Raw genomic sequence first — 15,516 nt, 5'->3', positions numbered from 1 at the left:
CATAAAACCCCCACACATAGAGCCCATCAAGATCTGGCACTGTGAAGGAGTTGCTGCGCTGCACTAAGCAACTCTAAGTGTTAGGCAAAACGCACACTGAAAAAACCATTTTCCTTTCCCGGTCAGGTTCGGGAGGGCTCCCTGGCGATGTGCCCTGTGAATTTGTCCTTTGGGAGGGGACATCTCGTGGGTTATTCATTGTGTCCGCAGCTTTCCTGCACCATTAAGTTCTCTTTCCCTTGTTCCTGCAGATGATACGCAGAATAAAACATACCGTTATAATCTGAGGCTTGCTCTGCTGCATCCCGCCTTCCATTTACCTTCTACCCTTCGGTCTCCCAAAGGCACACTCTGTTGGCATTTCCTTGCCGTTATGAGATTGTAAAAAATTTCTATGATCTGAAAAAGGCTTCATCAGCCACAATAAAAGGCAGATGACTGCCAGAACAAGAGAATGCAGATGCCAGTAATGTCCAGAGCATTTGTCCCCTTCAGCAAGTAGCTATCTGAATACAGAAAATAGGTGAGAATTTCTGAGAATTGCCTTTGGTAAACCTAGCTGAATGGTTAGCCATCCCTCAGCACCGCTATTTAGGAACTTGGGAGGCCTGGCATGGAGCTGAGATAGGAAGAAAATGGGCTCTAGTAGTTTGTTCTACAGCAAATGAGGAATCCTTTACACGCTCAGTGATCAATAACCTCTCCTTGACTGGCAAATTTTACATCTGTACACTTTAGAGTCATGCAGGCCTCCCCTGCAAGTGTCAGCCATTGATCTGGCTGCAGAAACTTTTCACAGCTGATCAGGAGCAGTTGGAAACTGTCAGTTCTTAAACTGGTTATGGCCACACATTTCTGGAGAGATAAGAGATGTCTCGTATTGCATGCTGGCTCCAGGTTAAGCTTTTCTTTATCACTCTGATGTTCTGCAGACACTGCTGGTTACCCCCAGGTTTGCAACGCTGGCTTCTCCCACCAGTTAATGCTTATTTTATGAGCCCAGAAATGATGCTACACGGAGTGGAGCTGTGCCAAGAAGAGTTGTTTCTGTTTGTCTTCATCCTTGTCTTTTTTTCTGTACTTGCTGCAGCTGAAGGGGGGAATGCTGTAGCTGTGGCAAGAAAAAGCAGCCCAAACTGCTGTGTAGCATGATGGCTGGTGTGCTAATTTACAACTGCCTGGAAGCAATGTGTCAGCTGTGTATCTTAGGCTGCTTATATACCAACTCTTCACATTGTTGCTAAAAGAAACAGTGAAACAATCTGTGTTGGTCTGTTAGTTGGTCTGAAAATGGTACTGGCTGCCCCCAAAGTGACATATATTTTGGGGACTGGCTTGCAAGGACTTTGGAAGTTTTTCAAATCTGACCTCCCCAGGTATGGAACAAAGTGGCCTCAAATCTGCTGCTAAGCGTCCTGTTGTGACTCAAGGAGCCATGTGTACATGGTCAATCTGCCGGGCCCTGTATTTCGGAAGTAAATTTCATAAACAATGTCTTACACACTACTAAAGGGAGAGCTGCGTGTTTGGATGTGACCACGGCCGATGTTAGGTAGGATGAAGCAGTTGCAACAAAGCATCTTCCTTCCAAGAGAATCCCTTCCCGTAGGCTAGTCTTCAGTCATCTTTGTAACCTTTGTCTTTCTCCCCTCTCTGGGGACCCTCCTCTGTGACCTTTGCTATTCTACCAAGGCATCTCATAAATTATTATTCTTTTAAATAGCACTTAGACTGTCGTGCCTGCTAGCCTTGAAGATTTGCAGTCTACCCTGTAATTCTGAGAGGGAAAAAAAAATTGGTTAAGTGACAGAAGAAATATTGTACTTCATGATAAAACTACTTTTGTGTTTCGTTTTCTGCTCAAGTCATTCATATCCTTGTCAACCTCATGCAGGTCAAGGGCTTGAGGCAGAGAAGGGACATAATATTTTTGGTCAGACGGATGCATCTGAATATTACAAACATCTGTAATTTTGAAACTGAAATTGAGTATTGTGCTAAATCCTCAGGCAAATAACATTAAGGCATAATAGATTACTGAAGTTGGCACTGCATTGGCAATTCAAATGCAGGCTCTTTGGGCTTGTTATTCCAGATGTTAATGAACCTTCTAACACGAAGGAAACTGCTCTTAATGGTTACAGATTGGATCCCAGATTTTGAAAACTTCATAGGAAATTCTGTAGGCCAAGTAGTCGAAATAATAATTAAAAAAAAATAATCAGGCACACATTAAATGTGAAGCATGGAACAAAACATCTGCAGCACTCAGTGAATGTCTGGCTAACATACTTGCAGTGCTGTTTTGCCAGCTTACATCTGGAGTGGTTCATCAGAACAGAACAGATGCTAGTGTGAAATAGGTCATCATAGCAGCAGGGCATTAGAACAGAGAAATTTCTTTTTTCTTGCAGTAGCAGCTATTCCTTTTTATTCACACCAATTATGAAAATGTTAGCCAAGTCTGAAATACGAATGCATGTATTGTGACAAGCAACACTCTTAAATAGCATTGAGGTAAAAGCTAACCTAACGAGGAAGCTTCAGAAAAGTAGTCCTTTTACAGCAGAGACCAAGCACCCTTTAACAGACTAATCTTAGTTAAGATTATGATTTTTCTATTAAGATTATGATTTTTTTCTTTCTTTTTTCTTTATTTTTTTTTATTTTATTAGAGATGTAACTGAATACCTTCTTGGTGGCAAATGCCCAGAAGCAGAGATGCTAATTCACAGGTGATTCATCAGTCATTTCAAAGGAGAGGTCACATAGATAAGAAAAATGAACAGTAGGCTGTATCTGAAGCAGTGACATTCAATGAGTCCTTGTCACTAGCAGCCATTAGCATGCAAGCCTGCTGTTATGTTTCCGTGCTTTATGTGCTTTTCTTGACCAGGCAGGGAGCCTTTGGAACATTGTAGCAGCTAATACCGTACTAGTTATTATTTCTTGAATGCCTTATATTTTTGGTATCATTTAGATGCTTCTCTGTCCCCTTGTGCATCTAAAACTTTAAAGAGAATCAAAGAATGCATAATTCATATCTGTCCCAGAAGTAATGGGGTGACTCAATGATATCTGTGAAGGAGTTATTTTAAATTTCATGTCTTATGCAAGAGGTGATTTTTATGTGAAAACTGCAAAAATTGGCCTTGGGGATACCCAGATAATTATCCTTACAATAACGGGTGTGGATTCCAGCGGGATTACAGCTGAAAGCTACAGTGTATTGGATTTACACTGGTGTATCATAGTTGTCATAACTGAAAACATAGCAACTGATGTATCTTGGGGAATAGGACTTGTATTTTGAGTTTGACTAGCATAAGCAGGAGGTGTGAAACAGCAGGTTTGCCTTGACGCTATTGAAAAATTCATGCAAGATGTGACGCATTTTTTTTACTGCTGAAATTCTTTCTTTCAGTTAAAAGAAAAAACAATTGTTTACTAATGTTAGGCAGGACCTATCAGTACATGCTTTATCACACAGCATAGTTCCACTAGACTGTTTCTGGTTTCATTTACCAAAAGCCTAGAAGTGCCATGGCTAGAAATAAATGTTTGCTTCTTTGATATGCTATATGTTTGAAAATGCACTTTAAGGCCTATATTACAGGCAGTTCAAAGGGAATATAAATTGGTGCAGCATTCTCTTTTTTCCCCCCCTTTTTCCTAATCTAGTCCTATACCTATATAATATATATAAATATTGCATTCTTATCAAGACTGCTTTCAATAACATGTGTTTTAAAAAAACCAAAACTTACTATTTTGTATTTTATTTACCTGGATTTTGTTATATTTAAATAATTGTTATGAGCTTACTGATTGCATAGTTTAAAATGTTTAAGATCCTCTAAACCAATTCTGCACTGTCTTTTAGCACTGTATATCTAAGGAGACACCTGATCTTACTTTCATTTCCTTCAACAGTGCTCTAGTTTTAATCTCTCTTTCTCCTTCTTGTAGGATTGGCCATGAGAAATCATAACATTTCTTTCGAAATACAGCGATGGGGCTACTGAGGAGTTACCTGCTTTTGTAAAGGTCTGTAAATTACATTGCATCTTGACTATTTCAGCATGTAGATTCCTGTGCCTATTTGTTGTCTTTTATATCTTGAATGCGTGCAAACTAAAGTGAAATCTAATTTTATTTTGGAGCAAGTGTGAAGAAAAAATATTTTAATTTCTTGCAAAATGTTTAGGGCATAACTGTGTTTTGTAACGATTATATAAATGTAGAGTATCCCATTTGTCATTCCTCTGAAGGGAATTATTGCAGTTTATAGAGTTGAACTGCAGAAAAGAATTGGGCTGGTAAGTCGTTTTCACCTCGTCTTTCAGCATTACCTAAAAAGAACCTGCAATTGGTTGCTCCCACCCATGTCGCTAATATGCGGTCAGCTGTCCCACAGCTACCGTGGTGGATGTGTCTAGCAGTATGGTTAACAAGGGGTCAGTAGAGTTACCAAAACTTTTGCATCAAGTTCATAGAAAGTTTAAGAAAATAATAGTAATTAAAAAAAAAAGATGGTATTTAAGAGATGTTAGAAAGAGCAGAATGATAATGGTTCGACTCCTGTAGTGTCAGTGTGGCAAGTAGTGCTGGGGAGACTATAGCTAATGTTATATCCTTGTCAGCTGTAACGATAGTGGCCGACCTGTGGCCTGAGATCACAGTGATTTAAAGGGTAGAAAACACTTCCCTGCATTTCAATTTGTTTTGCAATGGAGGTATATACCAGAGAAAAATCTGATTTCCTAGTGTTTTCAAAGGCAGCACAGAACAGCATTTCTATAGAAATTTGGTGGCAGAGACCAACAGAAATCAGCTTTTCCATCTAGGTGGTCATACCCTGGTATCAGAGCACAGTCAAGGTCTGTGGGAATTATATCTGGCTCTAAACAATAATTTTCAAAAACGTTCATGTTTGGAATATGCCCTGTTTGGTTCACTTAGTTTACTTGACAGCACTTTGGGTGTAACTGCTTTCGTTGTTGCTTCTGTGTAGTCATTTAGTGTGCCATCAGTCTGTGTGAATTCTGTAGGGAAACAGGCTTGTAAACCTCTAAGAGAACAAGGTGAATTTAGGGAAAGAGAGGTATCCAAGACTACTATTTATTTGTTACTTCAAATTATCTTGACTCAGTAATACTTTTTAATGCAACCTCATCTCCAAAATGCTTTAGAAACTCTTTGAATCTAGATGTTAACTCACACATGGCTACAGCTTCTATGGTGAGCAAAAGCCCTAGATTAGGCTGGCTGAGATACCTTGGATGGAAACCTGATTGCGGTGCTTCAGGCCTGTTGAGTGAAAGCTCTTTTCAAAATATGTAGCTTTTCAGAGTTAAAATATGTAGCTTTTCAGAGTAATTACATAACCATTGAATGATGTGTGTCATTCTAAGGCTTTATGAATGCAATGTTTCTTCCTTTCATGGTGATATCCCTTGGGGCAACGTCTGTGTTCTTGTTTTTAGGTGAAGAGGGGCACAAAAAATTACAAACGCCAAGAGCAGTTTATGACAAAGGGAGAAAACTTTTTGCATGTGCTGGCATCTGGGCTGTAAATCCTTTACTAGTAGCAGCAGCTTCATAAAATCTTCCTTTCCAGACTCATCTATGAGTGTTGCTTAGGCTGTGGCTTACCAAAGATTTCCAAGAGCTCCTGCCACATTTGCTTAAACAAGGTGTATTTGGGGCAGTGGTCTTGTGCATTTGATACAAATGGAGTTGACAACTGCTGTGCAACACATTTTAAAAGTTTCCTTGTTCATAAGCCTGATTCCTGAAAAATAATGACTTTGTTATTTATATAAATTAGGATTATACCATTTGAAATAAAGGACAAATAAGATGTGGTATTTTTATGATATATGTATACTAAGTGGTATAAAGTACTTTGGGTACTGCTTTTTACACCTTTATTATAATGCAGGAGCAAAGGAAACCCAATTAAATTAAAAAGCAAGACATTTGTACTGTAAAGGAAATACAAAGCATAATTTCCTTTTGGAAGGTATTGCCCCAACGTATCTTCAAAAAGTGTTGCACCTAATCTTTACAGAAATAGAGAGTTACATCAGTAAGAATGCCATCACAGACAACGTTTCCACATTATACATTTATAAAGGAGTTATATACCTTGCCTGTTTGAACTCAGCCTAGGGTTTGGGTAGAGCTTCTTCTGCAGCTATGTAAGCATCTGCTGCACTGCTTTTCTGCATGTGATATTGTAGTTTTGCATCTAGTATTAACTTTGAAGGAACATGAGATATTGGACTAGCAAAATCACTGGTTTAATCCAGGTCAGCTTTTTCCCTGTATCCTATATCCTTCACTGTAAATTTTGTGTATTTCTTTTTCTCATGTGTATCTTCTCTTCTTATACAGTTCTTGTTTTCTTAAACTCTCTTTCATTTCTTGCTTGTGATCCTTTGCATATTCTCCCAGGAAGCCTTATTTTCTCTTTGTTGCTTATTTTTCTTTTGTTGTTGTTGGAATTTTATTCATTTATTGCTGAAGTTTCTTTAATTTTCCTATTGGAGTCAGTAAATGATGCATCTCTCCAACTGCCTTTTAGTGACTCCTCTAATTTTTGCCCTTGAAACCCCTATGGTGAAACACGTGTCTTGGTTTCAGGGGAAACAGAGAAAAGCAAAGGTGATGAAAACCAGGCAGAATCCTGAAAGGAAAACGACTGCCTTGTGGGATGAAAAGCACCGTTTCCACCCCCGTCCACTTCCACGCTAGCATTTCGTACAGGCGCCCGTCTGCCAGTGCTGTGCCTCTCCTGCCCTGCCCTGGTGTTGCAGCCCCGTGGGATGGTAGTTGGCCGAGGCAGGCTCTGATGGGGTATTAGTGCACTGAGTGTTACTCTCTTGTTTCGCCACTTCTCCAGTAATGAGGGTGCAACTGTGAAAATGCCGGACAGGCGAAAGTCGATGCAGGAGGAAGGGAGAAAGGTGAAGGAAGAACCCAGGGAGAGCAGTTTTCTGTGAGAATATCTTAAGCATGGCCAGCTCACATTTGCTGTCCTCACCAGCACCACATGTGCCCTGCTGCCACTACATGATGTGTACATGCCTGCTCTAAAGTCATGTTTCCAGCAGGACCAAATCCTTGATGCTTTGTGGGGGCCTTGCTGCCCGCTCCACACTCCCACCAGAGGTGCAATATGTGGAAGTCTGCAAAGAAGTAGGGGAAGTTGATGCAGAAACCGAAAGGCAAACGTGAAGGCAAACAGGAGCTTCTTACACTTAGATGCACATTGCCTGGCTGCAAAAAGGGGGGGGGGGAGGAAAGGGGACGTTGCTACCTATAAATGTGCCACGTGTGCATTCAGTGTGCATATTTGAATTATTGAACAGGTGGAAACCAAGTAGCCTTTTACCTGAAGAAAATCTATAAGCTAGATGCTCAAAGGAAATGTGGCAGAATAAAATGGGAGGGTGGGGGAAGTAAAGCTCACAAAGCTGCCTCATAGGGACAGCTGTATTTCATAAAGCAAGATTGTGAGTTTACAAAGGCTGGTGTATCCAGATTATGGGGTGCATATACAAGCTGATTTAAATTTATATATGTACATATGTACATATATACATATATATGTATGTATATACTTGAATGATGGCTCAGTACGCAAAGTGTCCATAGGCACAGACTCAGATGTAAAGCTCTTTACTTGTCTTACCCCAGTGCCCATCATCTTCTGCTACAAAGTGGCAATTAGGTATTGATATCGGCTGATCTTAGCTCCTATAAGGTCCCCTCACAAAAAAAAAAAAAAAAAAAAAAAAAAAAAAAAAAAAAAGAGGAGCGGTCTTTCACGTCAGAAGTCAAAAACACTTTAAAGACATAAAGATCATTTGGTCCATTTGCCTGGGTTACTGTCAAGATCAAGGATGTTTAGATAATCTGTACGAGATGTTTGTTTAATCTAGTCTTAAAAAAACCATCCTCTAACGGGGAAGATTCAGTGCTACCCAACGTAGTCTACTCTAGAGCCACACAGCACTTAGGAAGTATTCCTAAAATCCACACTTTCCTTTCTACTTAGTAAGTTGTTTGGTGTCTTATTTCTAGTGGAGATGGAGAACAGTTGAACATCACCTTCTTTATGTTAGTCTGCCAAATATTAAAAGGGAGACTATCCTTATGCTCTAGTTGATTTCATTTATTTATTTGTTTGTTTTTTTCCAAATAAGCAATTGCAACTCCTATAGGTAACTTTCCAAAACTTTTTTACAGTTCCTGTTTACGTTCCTTACGTCTGTATCCCTCTGTGTGTTCTAAGTTCCTGACCTAGGTGCCAGTACTGAAAAGCTGAATATAGTCAATCTGACTGTCAAATGCTTACAAATGGTGTAAAAACAAACCTAAAGTTTAGAAATTTGGTACGTAACGATGGAGGTCAATTAAAATGACTCCAATGCATGTCTTACCTCCACTTTGCCTAAGTGGAGTTTCTGGCAGTGTCTTTTCTCTTTTCTCTACTTTAAACTCTTCTCAGTATTGTACTAGCTACTGGATGACATTGTCTGAGAGACAAGTGTGCAACTAATTGCTCTCAGCATATGGGTAACTACACATTTTATACTTTTTCATTGCCCTCGTTCCGGCTGCCCAGAGATGTGTGAGCAACACATGCAGTGAAATGGTGTCTGTAGCACATTTTGGAAACAATAATTGTCCATTCAGGTGCCTTTAAAAGAAGGACAGCAAAAAACAGCTAAGTTTTCTATCATGAAGGTCCTCAGAAGGATCAGTCACACATTATGAATAATAATAATAGAATAGGGAGGACAGCTGCTCAACCTAATATCATCACCAGGAGGAGTAATCAGTAATCTCCTTGACCAAAGCAGGTGCCACAACAAGATAAAAGTCATAAGCTGCAGCTCCAGTAACAATCTGTTGCTCTAGACAGAAAGATATGAATTGATGGTACTTCTGAAAGGAAGTTAAAATATCCTCTCCACTAGAGAGAAGGAGAAATCCACTGTCACTGCTACTGTCCAAAATCTTCAGAAATAGCAGTGAAATTTGCTGGGCTTGTTACATTAAAAAAACCCAAGGAGTGTTAAGATGGCCCAGTGCCAGCCAAAAAGAATAGTTATAAAAAAATCTTCCTTTTTTCCCCCACTACAACCTAGCACAATGTTAACAAGTTTATGTCCCTTCTCTCTTACTTTTTATCTAAAATATGTGGAAAGGTTAGCAGTTCAAACAGTAAAAATTAAAGGAACTTTTTGGATTTGTGTAGGTGAAGAAAGAATAATGGTGAGTTTGATCCTGCAGTGAATATATTTGCAATCCTATTGTCATTAGAAACTGTGATGATTATTCAACTCCTCATTGCCAGCCTCATAAAACCTCTTTGGAATCAGTTCAATTCAGGAACAGCCTCTCTTCACTTTCAGCACTCAAATCCCAGCAAAGTTCAATCGATAGCATAAAAAATAATAAGGAAAAGCCTTGAATTTGATAAGAAAGTTTCAGTTTGCTTTCTAGGCTGAAATGTCGCATACATAACCATTTGGGTTATGTATACATACATACATAACCATTTGGGATTGAAGTCCTAAGATATACTGCTCCTGAAGGAGTTAGATTTCTAGGATTCATTATTGCATCAGGTATAGAAATTGATGATTAGGTGTGACAACCAAAAGAAAAACTAAAAGGAATGCACATCAAAATTAATAGGAGTTCATTGATTGTATAGAAGAAATGATCCAGTAATGGCTATAGGCAACCATTCAGGAAATAATGTGTTCCTACTTAATGCCATTGATTTCACATCTGGAGGCGGGGGGGGGGGGGGAGGGGTGGGACGACAGAATATGGTATTCAAGAGGCTCTATGAGAGTTATGAGAGTTAGAGGAAAGTATGACCAGTTTGCTCAAAGAGCAAAAATGAAAGTAAAAAGATGAAAGAAAATCCTGGGTCAAGTCACTCTTTAGCTCTGAGCTTTCAGACACTATTAAAAATTAACTAAGAAAAAAGTAATACATACCTTGCCCAAAATATCCTAGAACTCAAAAAAATATTCTCAAGTTAACTAGCCACAAATTGTTTCTTAGAATCAGAAAATCAGCAAGTAGCATGATCAGCAGGGCTCTGTGGTGAACAAGAATGGTTTATTCCCCTTTTCTTTACATCCAGCTTTAATATTTTCAAAGGCTTTTGTCATGTTTCCCCCAAGTCTTGTCTTCTCTACATTAAATAGCATTTTATTCTTTCAATCTTTTTGTAAGTTGTGTTTTCCCTGATATGTCTTTTAGATAACACTCTCCTTTGTGTTTCCAAACTGGTATTTTTAAGTACATGACAGTGGGTCTGGTTAAGCTTGTGATTCACTGTGTAACCTCAGATCCTTCCCAGTGAGACTAAACCTATGTGATTATTTCCCATTTAGTATTTGTTGAGTTGACTATTTCTGGCCTCACAAAATTACCAGATGCTCTAAGATTCCCTTAATAAGTTTTCTTCATGTTCTAGGGTGATAAGGCCAAGTCAATATGAAAATCTTTAATCTATCTGAGTGCTCTCTAGTCTACTTTTTACTATTATAGCTTCAATTCCTACTCCTTTGTCTCCAGTGTTAACTGTCTTGGCGCTTTGATCACAGATGATCTTTCCAACAGCTTTTCCTCCCACTGAGTAGCAAACTAACTCTTTCTTTTTTGCTGTAGCTAATTGCACTTGCTGGTATTCTTAGGAAGGTTTTCTACATTTACTACCATAACTTCTTTGGTATCCAGACTCAATGAAGGACTTTGAAAGACAGCATGCAATTTTCATAACATGGGATTGCACAACGGCACTAGATTTATGAGCGCAGTTGAAGACAGTTATGGAAATACTTGACAGATAACACACTGATGACACTATTCTTACTGTCTCAGTGGAAACCTGACTTGATCTAATTAAGAGCAAAGAACCCAAACCAAAGGAAAAAAAAAAGGTTTCAGAGGGAATAGGAATCTTGAAAGCAAAGGTCATATGTTAAATCCAGGAGAGGATTGAGTCTGAAATAGGGCAACTTGTTCATAAAATTGACTGACAAATTATGATTTTTGCTCAGAGGAGATTTAATTTCTTTAAAATGCATTTCTTTTAATGTTTGAAGGCCACCAAACATACTTAGGAAGTTAATCACACTGTTCTGTGTTTCTTTCACTCCATGAATACATCTCAAGTGTCCTTATATTTTATTCTTCCCACTTCACACATCCTTTTTTTTCTATTTTGAGAGGTCAAGAAAAAAAAAAGAGCAGAAGAGAAGGTAGAGGAGAAGAGAAGGTAGATGATCAGAGAGTAGCAGGTTGAAGACATAGCATCTTTTGCAGCGAAATCTAATATCATTTCCATGATATTTTTCCTTTTTGTTCATGAGCTATTCAGCTTTCTCTCTCTAATCTTGGTCGAAGTTCTGCAGACCCGTTGTTTTCATGTCAGTCACACATGAGTGAAATCAATCAAATGCACTATCTGGACCCAATGAACTGTACATAGACAAAGAGAGCAAGACGTCCCCTTGTGCAGGGGCATGGAGCATTCTGAGCCTGTGATTAGTCTATAATCCCTCTGAGAGTGTGCCCTTTTAATGCTAGACCTCTGCCTCCTGGTTTTATAATGGTAAATTGCACAGCTCTTCTCCTATGAATACATCTTTGATTTTTACACCAATGTTTCTCTCTGTAGCTCCTTCTGTAGCTTCAGTGGAGTTGAGATTTATGTTGGAAAGTTTTTCTCTCTTGAGAGCCCTACAACAAGCTTGCAGTGTCATAGGACAGGCTTTCACAAGAAGTCAGTATTTGATAGCCAAATGCAACACACTGTTTTAAGGTTTATAGTTATAATACAAAAAATAAGTTTACGTAAGTGTCCTTTGTGGCAGTATTTTGTTTGCTTCTATGAAGACCTCTCACTGCATGTCCTGACCATTCACTGGGCTACTAACAAGTGGCCACACCACTGAATACATGAAGTTCTTAAAAGTCTGAAGTTTAAACCAAAATCTAGATCCTCTTCAGTCTCAGGGCCTCCAGGCATATATGTTCAGACTTCAAACTTTTTGCCTAGAACTCCCAACAGAAAGCTGTAACTCAGAGTCTGGGGGCCTGGGTCCAGAATCCATTCCTTACTCCCCTACTTCTCCTTCTGTGCTCAGTTCTGCAAAATCTCACTAAAAGTTTGAAATGACTGGTTTATATTTCAGTTCATCAGTATTCAAGCTGTCAGAGTCGTTTGACCAGCAGATGCAATTTATGTCTACCCAGTCCTCCACTGATAGGTGTGAGTTCACTCTGCCCATTTTCCAAGCCAACTAGAAGCCATGTGGCACAGTTAATGCCAGCTAATGAATTTCCCTCATTGTTAGTGTTTATTAGCTCTGACTTAATGCTGTTAACTTGGCTTCCGCACTGATAGTACATTTATGTGGCTTCCAGTTGCCTCTGACCATGGGCAGAACAATCTTGCATCTACTGAGAGTGTGAGCACAGCAGGCTGGTGTCAACACGCAAACCGTGTAGGCATGCGCTGGGGTAGGCTTTGCCCAACACTTAAAGGCAAAGCACAATGGTGCACAGCAGATCCCCAGAAAAAAAATTACTTTGCAACCAGTGGAAGAAGCCTCTCTTAAGAGATTAGTGTCCAATACCCCCTACAATTCCTACTTCAGTTTTCCAGCTCCTCCTCATATCCCATATGCTGTCCCTGCAGGCAAGGGGCAGCCCACATTTTGGAGGTACGTTCACGCCAGCTGGCAGCTCTGTTCACATGTGCCGATCGGCTTTTCCCAAGCAGAATTTACTTTGGCTGCTCTGCCTGCCTTCCTCTCAGTGGGCACCAATTTGTGTGCTGCTTTGCTGCCTGACTGCTGGTTTTCATTAAACTCCTAGTAATGAAATTACCTTTTGTGACTTCTCTCCTCCTTTTGTGATGGCCTCAAAATTTCAAACTCTTCCCACCTTTACCCCAGCTTAGCTATTAAAGGCATAAAACATGGACAGACAGAGGTTCAGTTAAAAATAACCACAGAGAATGAACATCATATCTGCTTTTTTGTCTAAGACTGCAGTTTGATACTATTATTCTTTGCTGACAGAGCCGATCTCAGAAAATGCTGCCTTCAAACTCTCGTTTCTGCGCTCACCACCAGAGGTTACCGTCCCTTCAGCTGTTTCAGCTGCAGATTCCTTCAAAATTAGATCTGTGAAATGACTCATGTTAAAAGAGCCATTTCTTTAAAACGAATATTTATAAAAATGCCCCCAGTAACATGGATTTTTTTAAAACAGATACAGCTTTGGGCATGGCCTCCCAGCGTTGGACACCATGGCCCTGCTCCTCTGTGTGCCCTGTACCAGCTGCACTTCCGTAGGGACTCCCCAGGCTGGTCCTGGGCTTTATGTCTGAGGCTTCACTGGGGTGCTGTTATCACAGAGGCAAGCACTGCCCCCTACTTCCCCTATTTCTACAATTTGTCTCCACAGGTCATTAGCTTTTTAAGATAACTCTATATTTCCAGTCCTTCGATCTTGTTCATATCAACAAATAGGCCCCTATCCTAGGATAGAAACTAGCCTGTTAGCCCAAAATTGAACAGTAGAAAAGCAGATGTTTAAACTATTGAAAATATTTTTCATAACTATGTCATTCTGTATTTGTGGCAGCATGGTTTCATGAACTCTCCAGCACTTTTGTGTTCAGATTCCTTAGGCAATATGAGAAACGGTCCAAAATTGCCCTTTATGTCTTTCAAGGGGTGGAAAAAATGAGCAAAAACTTTTGATCTCAATTTGATCTGACTGTGTTACGGTCTATTGCCGAGTTAATTACTTTAGATATCAACGGTGTAAGAAAATCTTCAAGGATGTTTGGATATGACTGTAGGAAATTACTAATATAATGAGGAACACAAGTCTCATTTCCTTGATGTTTGTTCTGCTTTTCTTGCTAGAAAGAGTTGTCCAATGTGACTAGTGCATTTTGTGTATAGGATTATTACTAACTTTTTAATCAAGGAAGTCAGACTATTTTGGCTACATTGTTACCCTTTAACTCTTCCCTACTCCCCACTCACACTCAGAGAGATCATAGATCAGACAATAATCAGAATGACACTTGTTTCAAGGCACGGTTTTGTGCAGAAGCAAAGAGCAGTTGCTGTTTCAAAAGAACCTGTCACCTTGTCCTCTAGAAGAAAGGCAACAACAATCTTTTCCAATAACAGACCTGTTATCTCCCTCCTGGAATTTATCAGGCAAGAAACATATTGATCTAATTTGCAGGTTGCAGCTTGTAGTTCTCTAAACATGTCCAAAACCTCAGCACATGATGATGGCCAGAACTTGCTCCACGATTAGTTTGCAGACGTGTATTCCCCCCTCCCTTCTCCCTTGTGGGCTGATGTTCTTTTTGCAATCCAAGTAGCCTAACGTGGATGAAAAATTCCTCTGTTTCAACTAATCCATTTTAACTCTGTTATTTAGGAAACTCTTTTACAATATTTTGCCTTCTTGGTCTTTCGCCAGCTGTGAATTTTAAGCAGCAAACAGTGCATAGAAGCATTTTTATCGCAGCAAAATTGTCTTAATTGCTGTCAAAAAATTTCCTAGAAACTTTTTTATATGTATTATTTATAAATTGTTGCCATTTTTTGCATTCCTTTGGGGGCAATATTTTTATTTGCACAGAAGTGGCACTTCCCTTTTAATCTCTGGGTCTGCTTTTTAAGATTGCTCTGTATTTAAACTGGCATCTTATCCTTTTCAAAGAGCCATATTGCAGAGATTCCTTATGCTTTACCTGTCACAATGAAACAAAAATGATTGTGAAATCATTAATTTCCTGATCAATTTAGAATAAAAATGATAAATCTTCCTTGTTTGTTAGAAACCATTTAAAGAGGCTACTATGGCAACCAAAATTAATGACAAACAAGGAGGCTGTTAATTAATTGTTCAGGCAGACTAGAATAAGAAAATCCTTAATCTTTGCTGAATCCATTTACTACGATTCCAATAGCTCTTGGAGAGTTAGTGTAGCTTTTTATTTCACTGGAAAAAATGAGGTTTATCATAATAGGATTGAAAGGGCACACCTACTCTGTTAGCCTTCCCCCGTGTTCACATGGGACGTGATTGCTGACGTTTGGGTCATGCTTACAGTGATCCTGTCTGATGCTTATTATTTGAGTAGTAAGGCTGATGATGGCCATTTAAGAGATAAACAAGTAGTCTCTACCCTGAGTGGTTTAGTCTACAAAGCTGATACACACTGGCAATAATTAACACTTTGAGATCCAGACAAAAAGAATGTCTTTAACTGTTTTTTAAAATAGATTGGGGGATACTAGCAGAGATATTGAGATGTGTTTGTGGGCGTAAGATGAGTGGAAGAACATACACAATCAATAGAAAAGAAGGAAGAACCCTTGGCAGGCATATAGGCAGTTAAGTAGATAAACAATTTCTCCAGTACTAAACCTGACATAC

The 15,516-nt window shown here is 39.3% G+C and overlaps 1 protein-coding gene across 8 annotated transcripts in view; it reads left to right on the top strand.

Annotated features, from left to right (window-relative positions):
• Window positions 1-15,516, top strand: part of ENOX1 (ecto-NOX disulfide-thiol exchanger 1) — a 361,163-nt gene that overhangs the window by 106,587 nt on the left and 239,060 nt on the right. For all 8 annotated transcript variants that reach the window (XM_062566981.1, XM_062566979.1, XM_062566984.1 and 5 more), the window contains exon 3: window positions 3,970-4,047. The gene's annotated coding sequence lies outside the window, so the exon portion shown is untranslated. The remainder of the gene's footprint in view (window positions 1-3,969; window positions 4,048-15,516) is intronic.

The sequence above is a fragment of the Rhea pennata genome, chromosome 1 (assembly GCF_028389875.1).
Source record: "Rhea pennata isolate bPtePen1 chromosome 1, bPtePen1.pri, whole genome shotgun sequence".
In the NCBI taxonomy this organism is placed as follows: Eukaryota; Metazoa; Chordata; class Aves; order Rheiformes; family Rheidae; genus Rhea; species Rhea pennata.
This window is presented reverse-complemented; position numbering and strand designations above follow the sequence as displayed.